The sequence below is a fragment of the Cupressus sempervirens genome, chromosome 9 (assembly GCF_028749045.1).
Source record: "Cupressus sempervirens isolate cs-2001-9-10 chromosome 9, ASM2874904v1, whole genome shotgun sequence".
NCBI classification, from domain to species: Eukaryota; Viridiplantae; Streptophyta; class Pinopsida; order Cupressales; family Cupressaceae; genus Cupressus; species Cupressus sempervirens.
Window position 1 is genome coordinate 215,111,350 of NC_143126.1, and position 19,083 is coordinate 215,130,432.

General features: G+C 36.5%; 1 protein-coding gene and 1 pseudogene across 1 annotated transcript in view; one reads left to right on the forward strand and one right to left on the reverse strand.

Moving 5' to 3' along the window:
- LOC149538273 (protein HAPLESS 2-like) overlaps positions 1-19,083 on the reverse strand; it is a 452,273-nt gene that overhangs the window by 413,074 nt on the left and 20,116 nt on the right. The window lies entirely within an intron of this gene.
- Positions 2,621-3,570, forward strand: LOC149538274 (putative carboxylesterase 11; annotated as a pseudogene).

Here is a 19,083-nt window from a genome sequence, read left to right on the forward strand (position 1 = left end):
TAGCAGCCAGGTACTTCGACTTCATTTATATTTGATTGTTTTAATAGTTAAGGTTTAAGTTTTTATTTTTTATTTTTTTTGTTTAATTTTGAAAATAAAATTTATAATTTTAACTTGATGTTGAAATATGCTAATTTAAATGTTTTTATAAATGTAATAGAACTCCTTATTGGTAGGGGATGATTGATGTGATTTCCATCTGTGGTGCGGGGTTTAAAGCCCCCATTGAAGATGAGTTGAGTGGTCTCCTCTTACTAGAAATGGTTGAAGAGATGAAACTTGAGTTGGAGGACCATAGAAAGGTTTGGAGCCAAAGGGGGTGTACCATTATAATTTATGATTGATGGATGGACAGATAGGAGGAATAGGACTCTCCTAAATTTTCTTATTTCTAGCGGAGATAATTCATCATCCTGTACTTCTCAAAGTCTAAAATAAAATATATTATTAAATAACCAAAATTTTATTTTATTTTCACTTTCAGGATCCACCATGTTTTTGAAGTTTATAGATGCTTCCTCACATGTCAAAAACACAAAATACTTATGTGAGGATGTTGAGGAGGTCATAAGGGAGGTGGGGGAAGAGAATGTTGTCCAAGTGATGACTGAGAATGCAGCTAATTATGTTGATGCAAGTAAAATTGTAACTTTTAAGTTTCTAAAGTTTTTATTTTGGTTTTTCATTAAATTTTGAAAACTAAATGTTTTGAAACACATGTAAATTTTTAATTGTTTACAAACTAATTTAAAATTGCTGTAGGAAAACTTTTGATAGAGAGACACCCAAGAATCTTTTGGACTCCATGTGTGGTCCATTGCCTCAACCTCATGTGTGGTCCATTGCCTCAACCTCATCTTCAACTGAAAAGGACACTTAAGTTTAATTTGTAATATTAAATGTAGATGACATGTCATTCACATGCGTTAAAGCATGAATATTTGAAAAGTTATAATTAATTATAGGAGTTATGAGAATCCAAAGAAACCTTCAGTTATAATGTGAAGTCTCTCCTATTGTTATATATTCGCATCTAGCAAAAGATGTTGTACACTTGAACATTTCATTATCAATAAATATATATTTTTGTTGTGTGGTTGGGTTTTTCCCTTCCTTTTCGAAGGGTTTTCTCAGGATATTTCTAGTGTTTATTAGTTCAGTTTTGGCTCCTTCTTATTGTTGTTTATCTCCATTGATTTCTAGGCTCTAGATTTAACATGGTATCAAAGCAAGGTTAGATAGTGGTAATTTTTAAGTTAAGTCTGCATATGAAATGGGTCTTCATCATTCTCTGTGACCCTCAAGACAGTTCCGTGTATGAGATTGCAAAGATATCAAGACTTCAATAATTTTGTTTTGAGTGTTCAAGCTATGTTTTATCATTGGTCATTTTTATTTTTATTTTCTGGTTGCAGATTTGAATCGCTGCAGAAATGATATGTTGGATGGTGATCCTTCAAACAAAGTATTGTGCTAGACTCAAGGCTGTTATGAAGCCCGTGCCTAACCTTATTTTCTCTGTGTTTTGGCACCTGTCCCACTGATACAGAGGAGTGACCCATATCATCATTTCTTATTCTTGTTCAGAAATTTTTCCATCATATGCCATTTTTTTTTTGGACACTGTCGTTTTCTCTCTTATTGAAACTGGCAAAGTCTCTTTATCCTTAGGGTATTTCCAATTTATTAAAGCCGTTTCTTTCTACAGGAATTTTCTTCTAGCATCTTTGCATGTATATTTTTTTTGTGGCTCTTTGGTGTAGCGGCAGGGCGTTTCATAAAGTGTTATTACTGGAATGGTGACCTAGCACCATTAGTATGATGCCATATTCTTCTTATGTCTCACTTGCCATGTTTTGTCTTTGGTCTCCTCATATCATCCGTCCTCTTTATGTGCTTCAATTCTTTGAATTATCGGGTGCAATATATAAAAATAACTATGGTCACTCGTGTGATATAGGGAGAATTTGTTTTCTATATATTTTTGGTTGCATATTGTGTATAGGATATTAGACTTTATAGAGTCCTTTACAACGATTGTTTTTCTTTTTTATGAGACTTTTGTGTTGTGAAATCTTAATGTATAACTGATGTACGTAGTAGAGCCTGTGTATTTGCAATGATAGCATACTATTTGAGAAGTAATGGCAGGAGAAGTTTGTAGTGGCGGGCTGTAAAAGTATCACTATGATTGACAGGAGACATCTCGTGGATCAATAATCTACTTGCTCTACTAGGTTCCAAAATAAATATTGGATCAAGCGTGGATGTTGGACCCCTACCATTTTAAGTCACCGATCTTTTTAGAAGGATAAATCATCTTTTCACGTGATGCCTTATCAAGTGATCTTCAATGAAAATCACTTTGTGTAGAGATCAAATAGAAGGTTGTGTCATGTCCTACGCATTTGTCTTTTAGATGTCCGTTGAGGATTATTTCAAATAAACAATTTCTCAAGTTCGTTGGATTTCTTTAGATCTAGAAGCATATGACCATGGGGTATCTCCAATTGTGATGTAGAGAAATCATGCAAGCGCAGATAGAGTCACTCGCATCATCTCAGATCTCCCACATCAGATTTTATCACTGTTGAGAGAGGAATAGGTAGATCTACTGAAAATGGCCAGTGTATATATGAAGCTCTACAGTCTTTTCTTCTAGCTGTTACTGAAACATAGGTTACATAGCAAGGCCCAAGTTACTAATAAAGATAGACACGATCATTGACTTGCAGTTATGTCAAGATCTGGATCGGCTTCTGTGCCTGCAAATGCTGCATTTGTCGATGGGGTTCCCACCAAGGGCATACACATTAATACCTTCACCAATCTCTCGATTAGGATTTTTCTCCCAGAGTCATCTCTGCCTCCGAGATACGCATCCAATCCCCCTCCATCTGGTTTATTTGGAAATTCAATGAAAGATGTGGATGGAACAGAGGAAGTTGACTCTAGTATAAACCACAATAGGAGAAGTAGCTATGCGGGGGCAATCAAATCAATCCGTGAGGGAATCAATAACATCAGGAGGAGCAGCTATGGTGGCACTGGTGATAAAGAAAGGGTTTTCACGCCACTCACCAATGGGCATGAGGCAACAGGTAATGAGAAGAGAGTAGGTATTCCTAATTACAAAGCTATTTGCTTGCAAACTCTCAGCCCTTGTACAGGAAGCTGCCCATTATTTTTCAGTTTCACGATGGAGGGTTTGTGGCTGGAAGCAAGGATTCTACTTCCAATTATTTCTTTTGTCATAGAATGGTTAAACAATTGGATGCAATAGTTATTGTTGTAGGATATAGGCTTGCTCCAAAGTACAAGTATCCAACAGCCTCCGAAGATGGTTTTGAGGCTGTCAAGTGGTTGGTTAAACAGGCTAATCTCGCTGAATGCAGCAAGTCTTTTGTGCATGCCCCTAAGGGTCCTTACAAAGGAGATGGACATCGTCAAATTGTTGACAGTTTTGGAGCGTCTATTGTAGAGTTGTGGCTAGCAGCTCATGGAGATCCTTCCAAGAACGACAAGCTGGGTGCAATTGTAGTGTTCAAAGGTTATGTTGCCTCTGTGTAGGAAATATGAGATAAGCATAATGGTCACTATGGTACACAGGTACTTGGGAGTACTGTATGCATTATTTCTACATACAGTCCTATATATAAACACCGGTTATTGATTCTGTGTGTTAAAGAAGACTATGATACATCATATAAGTATTATGTGTAAGAGCTTTTATTTTGGAAAAGCATTTAAATTTATGAATTTTTAAATAATCTCTCTCTTTATAGGATGCAACAAGATCAGGATTATAACTCGAGAGGGAGATGTTGAGCTTGAGAGGGAGTACTTATGGAATCCCCATCACTCTCATAGATGCTTGTGATGCTTGTGGTATTTATAAAATTTGAGACTTAAATGGAATCAAGTCTTAGTTTGTTATTGCCTATTTTATTTTTGTGTGAATAAATGAGATTGTAAGATCAGCTATGATAACTCTTTCACTATGCGATAGTGAACATCATGTTGAGAGAGTCCATGATGTCATCACATTGAGAGAGTCCATGAACATCATGTTGAGAGAGTCCATGATGTCATCATGTTAGAGAGATTTCATTATAGGAGTTAGATGTCATGTTGAGAGATTCCATGACAATTCACGTTGAGAGAGTCTATGATTAAAGACTTAGCTGTGAACTTCTTAAAAATCTTTTCATGTTGAGTGATTCCATGAATATGAGTATTTGTTATAGCTTTTCATGTTGAGTGATTCCTTGAATATGAGTAATTGTTATAGGTTTTCATGTTGAATGATTCCATGAATATGAGTAATTTTTATAGGTTTTCATGTTGAGTGATTCCATGAATATGACTCATTGTTACAGATTTTCATGTTGAGTAACTCCATGAATTATGTATTGAATTTGTATGATTAGGATTTATCATTGACATTTTTTCGTTGCAGTTTTGTGTGATTGTTTAGCTAAAAGATCTCTCCCTTGCTAAGAGGGAGTCTTTTAAGTTTGTAACTGAAATAGAGATCTTTATCTCTCAAAATATAGACGTTATTAGTATTATTGTCATCTTCAGCTGAAAAGGACACTTAAGTTTAATTTGTAATATTAAATGTAAATAACATGTGTCATTCACATGCATTGAGGCATGAATATTCGAAGAATTATAGTTTATTATAGGAGTTATGAGAATCTAAAGAGACCTTCGGTTATAATTGAAGACTCTCCTATTGTTATATATTCATATCGAGCAAAGGATGTTGTACACTTGAACATTTCATTATCAATAAATATATATTTTGTTGTGTGGTTGGGTTTTTCCCTTCCTTTTCGAAGGGTTTTCCCAAGATATTTCTAGTGTTTATTAGTTAAATTTTGGCCCCTTCTTATTGTTGCTTATCTCCATTGATTTTTGGGCTCTAGATTTAATTACCTTAGTCCTCAACATTATGATGGAGTACACGGAGAGACAGGAGTTGGCTCATCCTGGTATCACAAGATTTGCCTCTAATTTTATCACACTAAAATCCTTGTTGAGGCCAAGGTTACCTTTGAGGTGCATGTTTGTTAGTCCACAATGGACTTCCTCATCCTTTGTCACCACCCCTGCAGGGATAGATGTGTAATATCCCTTTCTGGATATTTTAGCAAAAACTGTGATATTTATTTGTAGATTTAAATCCAAATAGTAAACCAATATTTGATACAAATTCTAGAACCTTAATCTGACTTGTAACCCGCAAATTTGCATACAAGGAAACTCAGAAAACTTTGTTTTATTTCACCAATATTCAGAAAGTACATATATAAACTAGGAATTAACATAAATAACCACAAATGCGTTACTATATTATACAACAGCAATACAATAACGTGCAACAATTTCAAGTACTCCAATCTTATAAACAGAAATGACAGTCAGATTGGCAATGTAGATGAAACCTGTAAGAAGGCTAGGTTTGCGTCCAACCTTCAAATGCTTCTTCAAGGCTTTGCATCCTAGAAGAAATAACCAACAACTGTTTCCAGCTCCCAGATCAATATTTATTTCTAAACATTATATTCTTCATATCATCCCATGTGAAGTCTAATGTACCTTTATTACTTTTCCCAATGTGATGCACGCTCTTTTAAGCAATGTGGGATAAAGCACCTTTTTGTCCTTTAGTCACTTAAGTGAACATATTACCTTTTTAAAATAAAGTGACAAGTTAAATGAACTTTAAAAGTTGCTTAGCCAGTAAACAATATAATCGTCAGCCATTAAAATAACTGACCAAACGAACTCGGATAAGCATGTGCAATAGCTCGTTGGAAAGCTCTTGGCGAGATGCTTCCAAACCAACACTAAGATATCAAGAATACTGAGCTCTGTTTACTTACTAAGAATAGTAAGCATCCGGACAACTTGCAAAATTGCTCTGATGGGTCTGGAAATGTCTAGGTCAAATCTCGAACGGAACCTCGTAAAGAACCTTCTCGCCCTCGAGACATAGGCGAAATGAGCCAGCAACACTAAATTATAATGTCCTAGAAAAAGGGGACATTACAAGGCCTCCCTTCTCAAAGATTGCTTGCCCTCAAGCAATCCACTCATACCTGCAAAAATCAAATGCCAAGATCCCATACTCGCCTCAAGAATGAGGTTCTACTCCTCAATCGATGTACCCCGGAATGCATCTTCCCAAACTCAGAATGGTGAAACAGTACAATAGGAACCATTGTGCCAAATAATTGAATGTCAGGATCCCACATCTCACCATAAAGGGACACCAACTACCATGTGTTGCTGCCCTGTGTGCCAATACACTCAGTCAGGATGAAAACCTCACTCCATGAGTGACCCTGTGAGCCTCTAGTGTCAAGTGAACATGGGGGCCCATTAATATACCCATATCCACCCCAAGAAGATAGCAACCAAACTCTCCATCTGGCTCCCCAACCAAAGGCAATACCTAGGGATGCTCCACCTGGATCCCAAGTGGGGACCCGTGCACTGTCTGAGATACCACTGACCAGTTCTTGTAATGCCTGCACCACTATACCATTGTACCACTCCTGTAATATTTGTTCCGATGTCAATGATAGATCCGGCCAATCCGACTCCACCGCCATATCACTCTGGTGAAAGAGTAGCAGTCCTAATCTCTGGAACTCTGATATGTCAGAAAGCTGAAACACACAGATCATAATCATGTGTCTATGTAGCAACATAGCATAATCTGCTAGATGTAAGATACTATTAACACCTAGATCCCCGACTTCCCAAACAATATGATCTTGGGTAAATGAAAGAGTGGTTGGTGAATCACCAACATCATGAGTGCTAACACTGCCTTCAATACCCTGCTGAATAAAAAATGTAGACACCTCATGTAGAATATGGGGTAATGTGTGATCTCTCCACTCACCTGCAAATAACTCGTTGACCCTGGAAGGCCAAATAGAATTAGCGAATATATTACCGACATACACAGGCAAATCACTGATAGGGGAAATATACCAATAAGAAAAATCACCAATCAACAAGTAGGTTGTGGCCATCTCATAAGGGCTAGGTGATAAATCTTTGGGTAAGCTGAAAAATTCCTAAGCGCATGCGAAGGATAGATCTGAACTTCCTACCCCACCATAAGTACTCTCGCTTATGTCTAAGTCTTCGTAAGAGAATGGTTCACCATTAATTGACATCTTTGAATTATCCTCACTTGTTGTATCACTAATGATATGCTCATGTGGAGATGTACAACTACTATCATAAAAATCAAAATTTTCAAACTCATCAACTTGCTGATACATAGAATTTTTCTCACCATAGAAGGTTTCAAACGGGGAACATGTGATTGAATCACATTGTTTGCCTTCACATCTACCCACTTTATGAATTCCTTCAATGATTTGCGTGATTTCTTGTACCTTTGAACCCCGGTTATCTTTTTCATAAGTGGCTGCCCCACTCGTTTGATTTTCAACTTTGTGGATGGAAAAATGTGTTAAGCTCAATTGAAGGCATAGCTCATCTACCTCACTCTCCTTGTCCTTTCAAAATTTTATTGCTAGATCTTTATCCATTAATAGTTGCAAGTACTCATTTTATCATTTTTAACGTTTCAAAGATAGTATGTAAAAGAGGACTTGCGATGCCACATACATTCCCATGTCTCTCTTCTATCACAACCTTCCACATGAGATCCTCAACCAATTTGGAAGAATCATCCATTCTTGTCAACACTTGGAAAATCTTATCCTCTTTGACCAAAAGAATAACCAATAAGTCAAGGAGCAAAAATGGTTTTTGACCATCTTCTTTAAACATAGGTGGGCTGCTTTCCATAGAATTTTTTGATTTTTTAGCACCTTGGGAAACAACATTTTCAAATATATCCTCTAACTCAACATGTGCTAGATCATTGGTCCTGCCAACATCGTTGTCCATTTGTTCCTCAAAATTTGATATAATTTCCAGCCTAGTATCACCATAAAATTCATCCAAGTTAATTTCCATGTCACCAAATAAGATGCTGGAGTTGCCAACATTAGCAGTTTGGTCAACTCTACTACATGGGCCATTAACCTACTCATCAGAAGGAATAGTGTAAACAGCTCCATAAGATACTTGTCTCCCAATTACCTGTTAGTATACTTGTGTCATTATTAGTGCTACTATCAAGTTGATTGATATCTTCCCTATGTAAATCTCTATAACTGTTCTCTGCAAGGAGATCTCGAGCCAATTCATAGTATTTGTTTCTCATCATATCTGTCTTGTTTTGCAGTTCTAGCTGAAAGTCCACATAATTACTGAAGGGTAATTCTTTCTGAATTTGTGGAGGAAATTTGTTGTACTCATCATATATGCTCATTATTTCAGTCCTCATATCGGACTGGAAATTGTGGGCAAACTGCTCTTGAGGCTTCATAATATCTATCGAGATTTTCCCTAACTAGACTACTTGTCTCTGAAATAGGAATCTGATCGACAGTTTGTTTGCAATTGGCTCATGCAATTCACCCTAACACTGCAATGTTCTCAGCTAATAATCTGATATTTTAGTTTTTGAAAATACCAAAATGCTACAATGATCTCATGAACTGGTAATGTTTCATAGTTGTACTGTTCTAAGCGCATTGTTGACTGAATATTTATTAGCTTCATTCAAATCTCAGTTTAAATTGTCTCTATTAATCAAAACAAAATATATGTATATCTTTAGATGTTGGAAAGACATAGACTATCCCTTCATCCCTCACACCCATATAATGTTGCTGTTGTTATTCCTGGAACTGTATTTCTACAGTATGTGATACCATAGTAATAACCTGGGACTTAAATTTAGACCAAGTACTGAATGTGAGGCTGAGGAGGAATTTCATCAAATAGTACTTCAAGCAATCTAAAGACGTTTCGGCCCCATTGAACTAGTCTAAACTTAAGAGTACTAAAATTTATGTGAATGCCCACTCGAACTATTCCGTCAAACAGTTGGCATAGATCTAAATTTTAAATTCTAACACTGCTGAATAGACTCATCCAGAATTTATTGACTACTCTGAATATCACGAATTCAGCTACTATAATGAACGGATTGTTTGAAGTGGTCAAAATGTCTGAGCTTGTGCCAATGCGTGGGGATTCCTTGACGTGATCCACAGCTCTAAAAAATAGACTCAGCAATATTTTACGTGGCTCAATTCCTTACTGCAACTTTCAATATATATCGCATTCCACTGTAGTTCTATAATGATTTGTACTTAAATTTTGATTCAAAAAGATGATTAAATACAACTGATGGAAATCTGGATATGTTATAATACTGCTGTATACACTTTCCAGTACTACTCTTCTTTCAGCATGCCTTACTCTAGTTTTCTAACCACTGTAATAATCTTGGTTAATATCCTACAGCAGAATACTAAAACTGGTTTGTAGAAATTTTGTAAAACAATTGTCTTACAATTCATTAACTGCCCTTTTTCCCAAGGTTCTATATAGAATTTAATCTACTGTTGAAATTTATGCACTAGACGTTTGAGACTGAGCAGTAATCATTGTATAATTCCAATATGAAGACCCAGGTCAAGTTTCGATAATCAAGATTTTTAATCAATGAACAACAAATAGCAATGAACAATGTACCCTGTTGGTTCCTGAATATGACAGTATTTATTGCAAAATAAACGACCATAAAATGTACGAGAAAGAGTAACAGACCTGACTAATTTGGGAGTCCTTGGCATGTTCAGATGCTGAGTCCAAGTCTTACTAATCCCAAAAAACATGGTCACTTCTTCACTGTATTGTTCTCAGCCTTCATTGACACGCCCAGCATTTGCATTACTACCTGTCGTGACACTAACTGCCTATTATTCTGCCCTTCTGTGCACTATGTTACTAGTCTGAACATAAGAAAGAAGCCAAGGTTCTGCCGGCCAACCCAAGGTAAGATGGTTGCACGCAAATCCACTCCAACCAAACTATGCGACTCCTTAACCCGACTAAGAGAGAATATAAATTGCCATAGCGGCCTGTGTATCTCCTCCACGAACTGTGATAAATGGTAAGACGTCTATTCACCTGCCCTTCGAATGCACTGCTCCCACACTGCCAGACGTGGATATTGGAGTTTGCTAGTTGAGACTAACCCTTATAAAATGCAGCGGTCAAGTTCAGCGTTCAAAGGCATTAATCTGTACTCAATTCTGGTTCACATGAAACAGTGAAATCGACTATGGAGTTCAAAATGATAGTGACAAGAGACTTCTACTACCACTTCTCTAGATGACCAAGGCATTACCAAGCTGTCAAGAGACTCTAACCAGGCACCTGCGATTTCTTATTAGCAATGAACAATAACATAGGCCAAGCTATATTTACCTCATTACTTGAACTGGAAACCTCATGTTTTTGCCGACTTTGCCCAAAACAACCAATACTGAAAAATAAGGGAACTTGGGGGAATGTCCAACTCCCTTAGTGTTTCCAGACTTGAGGGGATTCGTCCTCACAGTCTTAGACCAGTCACATCAAAGCAACCAGACTTGTAGTCTCTTTTCTTCATATAATCTTGCGTTGTTTCCACATGATGGCAGGATTCTTGGCTCTGATACCACAGTAATATCCCTTTCCGGATATTTTACCAAAAACTGTGATATATATTTGCAGATTTAAATCCGAACAGTAAACCAATATTTGATACAAATTCCAGAACCTTAATCCAACTTTAACCCACAAATTTGCATACAAGGAAACTCATAAAACTTTGTTTTATTTCACCAATATTCAAAAAGTACATATATAAACCAGGAATTAACATAAATAACCACAAATGCGTTACTATATTATACAACAACAATACAATAATGTGCACCAATTTCAAGTAATCCAATCTTATAAACAGAAATGACAGTCAGATTGGCAATGTAGATGAAACTTGTAAGAAGGCTAGGTTTGCATCCAACCTTCAAATGCTTCTTCAAAGGTTTGCGTCTTAGAAAGAATAACTAGCAACTGTTTCCAGCTCCCAGATTAATATTTATTTCCAAACATTATATTCTTCATATCATCCCACGTGAAGTCTAATGTACTTTTATCACTTTTCCCAGTGTGATGCATGCTCTTTTAAGCAATGTGGGATAAAGCACCTTTTTGTCCTTTAGTCACTTAAGTAAACATAGTAACTTTTTAAAATAAAGTGACAAGTTAAATGAACTTTAAAAGTCGCTTAGCCAATAAACCATATAATCATTAGGCATCAAAATAACTGACCAAACAAACTTGAATAAGCATGTGTAATAGCTCGTTGGAAAGCTCTCGACGAGGCGCTTTTAAAACAACACTGAGATATCAAGAATACTGAGCTCTGTTTACTTACTAAAAATAGTAAGCATCCAGACAACCTGCCAAAACTGCTCTGATGGGTCTGAAATAGGAAATGTCTAGGTCAAATCTCGAATGGAACCTCGTAAAGAACCTTCCTAGGTGAAATGAGCCGGCAACATTGAATTATAATGTCCCAGAAAAAGGGGACATTACAAGATGCAACAAAATGCATTTATGATGAAGAAGGTTTTTGTGAGCCATGCAAGGAGATTGTGGAGGTAATTTAAATTTTAAAAGCTTAAGTCTTAATATTTACAAATTAATTTATCTCATACATATTTTTGTTCTATTTTCATTGTGCAACTTTGCGAAGTTTCATCATTCACTAAATTGTTTTCTTGCTTAATTGTTTTGTAGATCATTGAGCCCCTTGTAGCCCTCCTACAAGTTGCTGAAGGGGAGAAGCCTGCTATTGGCTACATATATGAGGGCATGGATAGGGTCAAGGAGGCTATTAGAGCCAAATATGTAGGAGTTGAGGACAAGTATAACCCTATTTAGGACATAATTGATAAGAGATGGCAAAATCAACTTCATAGACCCATCCATGCAGCAACCTATTACCTCAATTCAGCATACCGTTTCCATGATCATTTCAAGGCAGATAAGGAGGTTCTTAGTGGCCTATACACTGTCATATCGAAGATGACCACTAATGCCACAACTATATTGCTTGAGATGGATGCCTATAATAATACAACAAGGTCCATTTTTTTATGTCAAATTTGCAAAGAAGGTCATACAAAATTGCAGCCAAGTAAAAATTGCAACTTAAGCCTTACATAATATGCAGTGATGCACATATATACTATCTAGTTTTTAACTTTCTAGCTTTAAAGTTTGAAATGAGACTAATATTTTTTTCTTTTCCTTTTTTCAAAATTCAGATAGATGGTGGCGAATGTTTGGACCTTCAACCAAAAAGCTTCAACAAATCGCCATCCGCATATTGAGCCAGCCAAGTAGTGCTTCTGGATGTGAGCACAACTGGAGCATGTTCGAGCACATCCACTCGAAGAGACGTAACAGGTTGTCTATGGAGAAAATGAATAAATTGGTCTTTGTGCATTACAACCTATGCATAAGGACCAAGGAGATTTTGGATAGTGACACCTCTCTGATTACTAAAGAGGAGATTGATCAAGAGTCTGAGCTGATCACTGAGGCTACTAATCCTGTCTTTGATAATGAGGACCTAGAGTGGGTTGACGAGGCAGACAGAGAGGCTAAGGCTATGGTTATGGTAACAGAGCAGCAAAGAGCTACAGTTGTTCCTAGTGGCACCTCACAAGCACTGGCAAAGATTACAATTGATCCTAGAGGCACCTCACGAGCTGAGGCTATGGCTAATCAGTCATCTAGGACCTACCTTAGACGCCTTACTAAGACGCATATTATAAATTATATTGAGGCTGAAGTTGAGGATGAGGATGAGGACTAGGAGCCATAACTATGGTCATGTTTTAACTTTTTCTTTGACTTAACATATGAATGGAACATTTGATGATGACTATTGATGTGATGGATTTCATGGATTTGATATACATTTTGATGGGTTTCATGGATTTTATATATCTATGTTTTGTATTTCCTTCAGCTACTATTTAGTATTTAGCAATTTACCTTTGTAGTTTGTAGTTTGTACTTATGTAATCGATGTATGTTTAAGTATGTGATCAAATTACCTTCTATTTCATTATGTTATTGTGTCTTTAAGCTTTATTCAATAATGGGTGAAGGGAATGTTCTTTAAATCCTAAAAAATTTCAAAATTTCAAGGGTTTTGTCAGTTTGCCGAGTCACTAGCAAGTCCAAGCCGGGTCATGAGTTGAGTTACCCTTGCTGAGTCCGAGCTGGATCCGAGTCTCATTACTTTGGTGTACACAACTAAGGAAAACCTTTTACAAACCTCCTATAGTAACTACACTATTCGAAGAATATAAGTAACTTCAAGAGAGTTTTTGGTGGCGACCAAGCCCTAATAACCTGAATTTTTCTTAGTGAACCTGAACTCCATATCTACAAACGACATGTCCCAGACCCGTGTATAATATTTCTTGTTAAAAACGTTAGCATTATAGTAAATTGAAGTAAATTCATAAGTATATATTATGTTAATTGTTATCTACCAAAAATTGCACCCTGTTAAGTTTGCAGAAAGCTTAACCTTTTGGAGTAACATGGAAACATTCCAGGGTTGTGGGTGAACCGTGGCTAGAATGAATCTCTGGATTCTAGGTCGGCTTCCTATCTGGTATATCACTTCATACTACTGAAACTAATTCTTTTGATGGAGGAAAAGGGTAGAAAGATAACAGAAAATAAAATCTAAATCTTAAGGGTGATGCACCAGAAAAGTATCCTTGAGATCTAACACATAACCAGCACAATAAAACAACAACAAACCTCCTTTGCACAACTCAATAATCAAGATCCTTGCAAAAAGCTAATAAGAGGGCTAAAATAACAGTTTGTAAAAGGATAATAAATTACTCACAATCCAAAACTGCTCTGTAACACAACTTTCAACCTGCAGAAAATTGAAACCATCCTGTAGAAGGCATCAACATGACACACAAATATAGAAAAAGAGAAGGCACAAGCTAAAATCAATGCCCAAAAGTGCTACAAATCTATATATCTCTCTGAATAATGGGTTACAAAAGGATGGCCAAACTTGAGTCCTTGAAAAGGCTCCAAAAGGTGTACAAAATAGCCCAAAAGGCATGGTCTGATAATATCACCAACTACCCCTCACAAAATGCAATTATTAGCCCCAAACAGACTCCAAAAGTCTCCAAAAAGAAATAACTTCTCTGGCCTCCAAGTCCCATCAACTCACGACTCAATATTTAGTCATAATGATTTGCAAAATATCTACTTTTAACCTTTTAAAAGAAAATTAAACACTTATTTCTATGCACAATAATAATTATTAAATGATTTATATTCTGTAACAAAATATAAGGCATTTAATATTTATTAAATAATAATTTATTATAATATAGTTTGTTCTTTTTGTTTTAATAAGTATTAATTATTTTATATAAAATATTGAGTGATAACATTTAATCACTCAATATTTTATTAGAATAATTAGTATTTACTAAAATAATAAGAATAAATTACACTATAATAATTTATTTCTTTACAAAGAAAAATGTTTAATAAAACCTTTGAAAAGAATTAAAAAACATTATCTTTGCAAAAATAAGATAACTTAAGTTTGAGCAAAGGTGAAAAAGTTATGTTTTTGTTTAATTACAAACATGGGCGTCAAAGCTTAGAAATTGGGAAAATTCGACACAAGGCAAGAAGCCTTTCTTGGACGTGTCATACAAAGCAAGTTGAACCCTAAAATGATGCCACATTTTCATTTGGTTTATTGCACTTGCAAAATGAAGGGGCTGCGGCCATGAAGAAAGAGGAGGGATTGAGGAAAAAACAGAGCCTTCCCGTACCCTTTTTCCATTCCTTTCTCTGCATTTTCGCTGAGTCTTCTAGTTCTAGCCGCCATTACAAAACTTGGAAGATATGTAGCCATTGTTAAAACGTTTGTATTCATGAGTTTTACTAGCTCGGGCCGCCATGACTTTGCTTGCTATTGGAGGTATCTTAACTCCTTTATCTACCATGAGATCTGCTTGCCATTGGATGGGAATGGTTTGGGTTTTTGAGCCGCCGACTAACCATTGCTATCATTTGAAGTCGACATCTGCCTTTCTCCTATGGGTTTCTCTTGTAGTTGGGCTTTCCCTGGACACCGTTAAACCCACTTCTCGTGTTTGGAAACAAGAGGAAAAAAAAAATGTGGCTTTCTATAAGTGATCTTTTCTTCTGTATTTCTTTGTGAACTTCTTGTGGCTTTTAAAAAAAATGGCGCCTGGAGATTGTTTGTTATATCACTTGATGTATTTGTCTTCTCGCTGCTGTTGTAAAATATGAGCACCATTTTAAAAAATCAGACCTGCAGCTTCTTTAATTGGTGCATCTGCATTCTCATGAATTCTTTTGAAATCATTCACCAAGCTTGTAAGAGGGTCTTTTAACTAAATGGTGCAATATCTGGGCACCATCCTTACTGATGTATTTGTAATAGATTCATGATATATGAAATGCCCTGCTGGGTGCATCTGGATGAACTTTTAGATATTGTGATTCTTAACCGAAAGTCATTCCAGATTTCTTGTTTTGTCTTTGCTGAAAATAAATCTTTTGGATACCAAATCTCCTTTGTTCAATATGACTATATTACCATCTGCCATTGCTGATACATTTTCATTAGTTTTTGTTTGAAAGAAAATGTTCCAGATTTCCTAAGCATTATGTTTCTTTCAATCTCTTCAGTCTGTAAGCACGGCAATATATCAGGTTTAGATCAAAACAATCGCTGAAAACAGGGTCAACACAATACTTATCCCTTGTCCCTACTGTTGAGCCAGTCCCTTGGCAATTTACTTTCATTATTCATCCTTTCTCAGTAAAACTTAAGTCTTTCCCCCACCACCTGAAGAAAACTTGAGTGCTATGTGTTTCTGTCATTCTGATTCACATTATTATGTTCAAAAGAACAATGATGCCTTTCATCTTCTTTGAAGACTGAAAGAGATCTGAACCCTGCTGTTCAAAACTTAAAACTTTCATCAGCAATGAGAATAATGAAGATTTACAAGGGGATGCTCTGTTTTTTAAAGCAATTCATTCTCCAACAGATAACTAATTCTCTTCATGGCACCAATATCAAAGACGGTTTTTCTCTATTTTTCTTTGTTTCTTCTGATTACATATGAGTTACAACAATGATAATGATGATTGTTTCATAAGGTTCGAGCACAGGCTCGTGACACTCATAAAACCCCTCTCTTGTGATTGTATCTATTCTTGATTATAATGAAAGGTTTCATACCAAAGTTAATACGTCCCTTTAACATTATATTTTCTGATTTTTCTTTTACACTGAAGCATTTAGAAATTATTCTACTGTTTTTAAACGTATTCAGGATAGGAATTATATAGCATGTGTGGGTACATAGTTGGTAATAACCAGTCATTGCTTAGATCGTTTAAGATCTAAACCCATTGTTTCCCATGCAAGAGGACGAACATCACAGAGCCATCAGATCGAGAGCTGGACCAGGAGCGGCAACAAAGATCGAATAACCAGTCAAAGGTTGAAAGGCAATGACTAATTACCTCTGACTCTACTTCCTTGTGCTGTATTTTTCTTATTTTCAATATGTGTAGAAGTAGTAGTCATACTCACGGCTTGTGTGAGATTTCCATTTCGAGCATTTTCATATTCATTTCACTCTATGTAAATATCAGTTGTATTTCAAAGAATGAAAATACAAGGACATTTATATTCTTTTGGTACACAATGAATAACATATATATACTTTTGATTACTTGCCCTCAATTCAAAAATTTTACAAGTGTGCAAAATTTTAGTAACAATTTTGGCGACATCTGCTATATGTCTACCTGCTAGACATCAAAACCAGTAGCCTTACTGATCAGTCCATTGGGCAATAGAGTCAACTCGGGTGTATGAGAATAGGTGATTGTTGTTTTCAGCTCAATGTTATTGGTATTGCTTGCAGTGGTGAAGAAGAAATTCTTCATCATATGAGTTATGCTCGTGACACTAAGCTAAAAGGAATTATTGCGTATTCTCATATAGCTGAATCACAAAACATGACACAGCTATGCAAATTAGAGCGGTGTTGGATGCATGTAGGTGTTATAGCTAGGTATCCATGTTTAGATATGTGCATTTGAATTTGCATATGGACTACCTAAATGCTATCAGATTTGAGGATACTATTGCATGTGCATGTACGTAAGCATGGGTATGTGGTTGTGATATATGCATGCATGTAGCATTATTCTACTTTTCCTAGTTGTGTAGCACTTGGAAACTCTTTATGAAAACAAGAAACACTCAAAATTAAAGCAAAAATGTGCTGGAACAGCACTTAGAGAAAACCAAACAACTAAACTATTATATACAAGGTGAGACTGATAGATCATACCTCAAAGCAAGGTTTGAGGTGAATCCCATTTACCGAGATCGGTAAAACATCTCCATTCATCGTTGAAAGCTGAAACGCATTGTGTTCTTTGCACTCTATGATGATGAATGGACCACTCCAGAAAGCATCAAATTTCGAATGCTTACCTGGCCTACTCTTAAGCTCGTCCCACTTGAGTACTAGATCTCCAACCTTGAAAAGTCTTGACTTTGCCTTCTTATCAAAGATCCTCTTAGTTTGCGATTGTTGATACTCCATAGTTTGCATCGCTTTGTTTCTGATTTCTTCCAACTCCAAAAGTTGAGCATATCTTACTGTCATAGGATCACTTGGTTCAAATAGGACCAGCTGACTAGCAAGGTCTAATGCTGGAAGCTCAGTAGATATTGGTAGCCGTGCCTCTTTCCCATATACCAGCATGTAAGGGGAATTTCCAATCACCTTTTTAGGGGTGATCCTGTCAGCCCATAATGCGGTTTTCAATTTTGAATGCCAATCACGCTGATTGTCCTGCAAGGTTCTTTTAATGATCCTTATCAAATTTTTATTGGTGGATTCCGCCAATCCATTCCCTTGACGATAGTAATTAGAATAAGTGTTAAGGTAAACACCATTTTTTACTGCCCAATTACTCACTTTCAACCCTATAAATGCAAGGGCATTAACTGATATAATGGAATCAGGTACCCCAAATCTGCAAACAATATCTTCATAAAGCAAGGACGGCTGATTCATTAGCCTCCTTCAAGGCTATTGCTTCCGTCCAACGGGTAAAATAATCTATTGCAGCTAGGACCCACTTGTGCCCCGCACTTGAAGGTGGATTAATTGCTCCGATAAAATCTATTCCCCACTTCATAAAGGGTTGCTGTACCTGAATGGGCTATAATGATAAAGCTGGCAGTTTTTCTTTTCCAGTGAACATGGCACATTTCACACATTTTCTTACCCAAGCATGGGCATCCTTAAACAAGCTTGGCCAATAATAGCCAGCCCTCATAACTTTAAATGTTGTTGTTCTAGGTGAACAGTGACCTCCTAAAGGTCCATCATGGAACTCAAACAGGATTTTGTCAAACTGATCATTGTCTACACATCTTAACAACATACCACTGTGATCCTTCCTGAACAAAACATCATCGATTAATACATAAGGAACAAATTGTAATCGGAAATACCTTCTCTTGGCCTTGTCGAGATCTGGGGGACACTCTCCGGTTTGAAGAAAGTGAGTGATTTCTTTTAACCAGCTTGCTGGTTGGTCATTTTCTGTTGTTCCATGAATAACTAAAGCTATTTCTGCTATCTCCTTGTCTTCCGCAACAGTTACATCAGCAATCTGCTCACAAAGACCCTTCTCCCTAACTAGCTTAGTAATCTGAATATCCATGTCATATTCCATCACTTTAGTAATCCACCCGGCCCTCTTCTCATTTAAATCTTTACTTAGTAGGAACTCTTTGACGCTAAGATGGGCTACCATAATGTGTACCTTGTTATGAGACAGCATATGCCTGAATTTCTTCAAGCTCTTTACAAAAGCCAACACATGTTTCTCGACAAAGCTGTATCTTTGTTCGTGATTTTCAAGGCCTTTACCAAAGAAGGCAATAGGCTATTCAAAGCCTTTGTCATTCTGCTGGACTAAAATTGCAGAAATGAC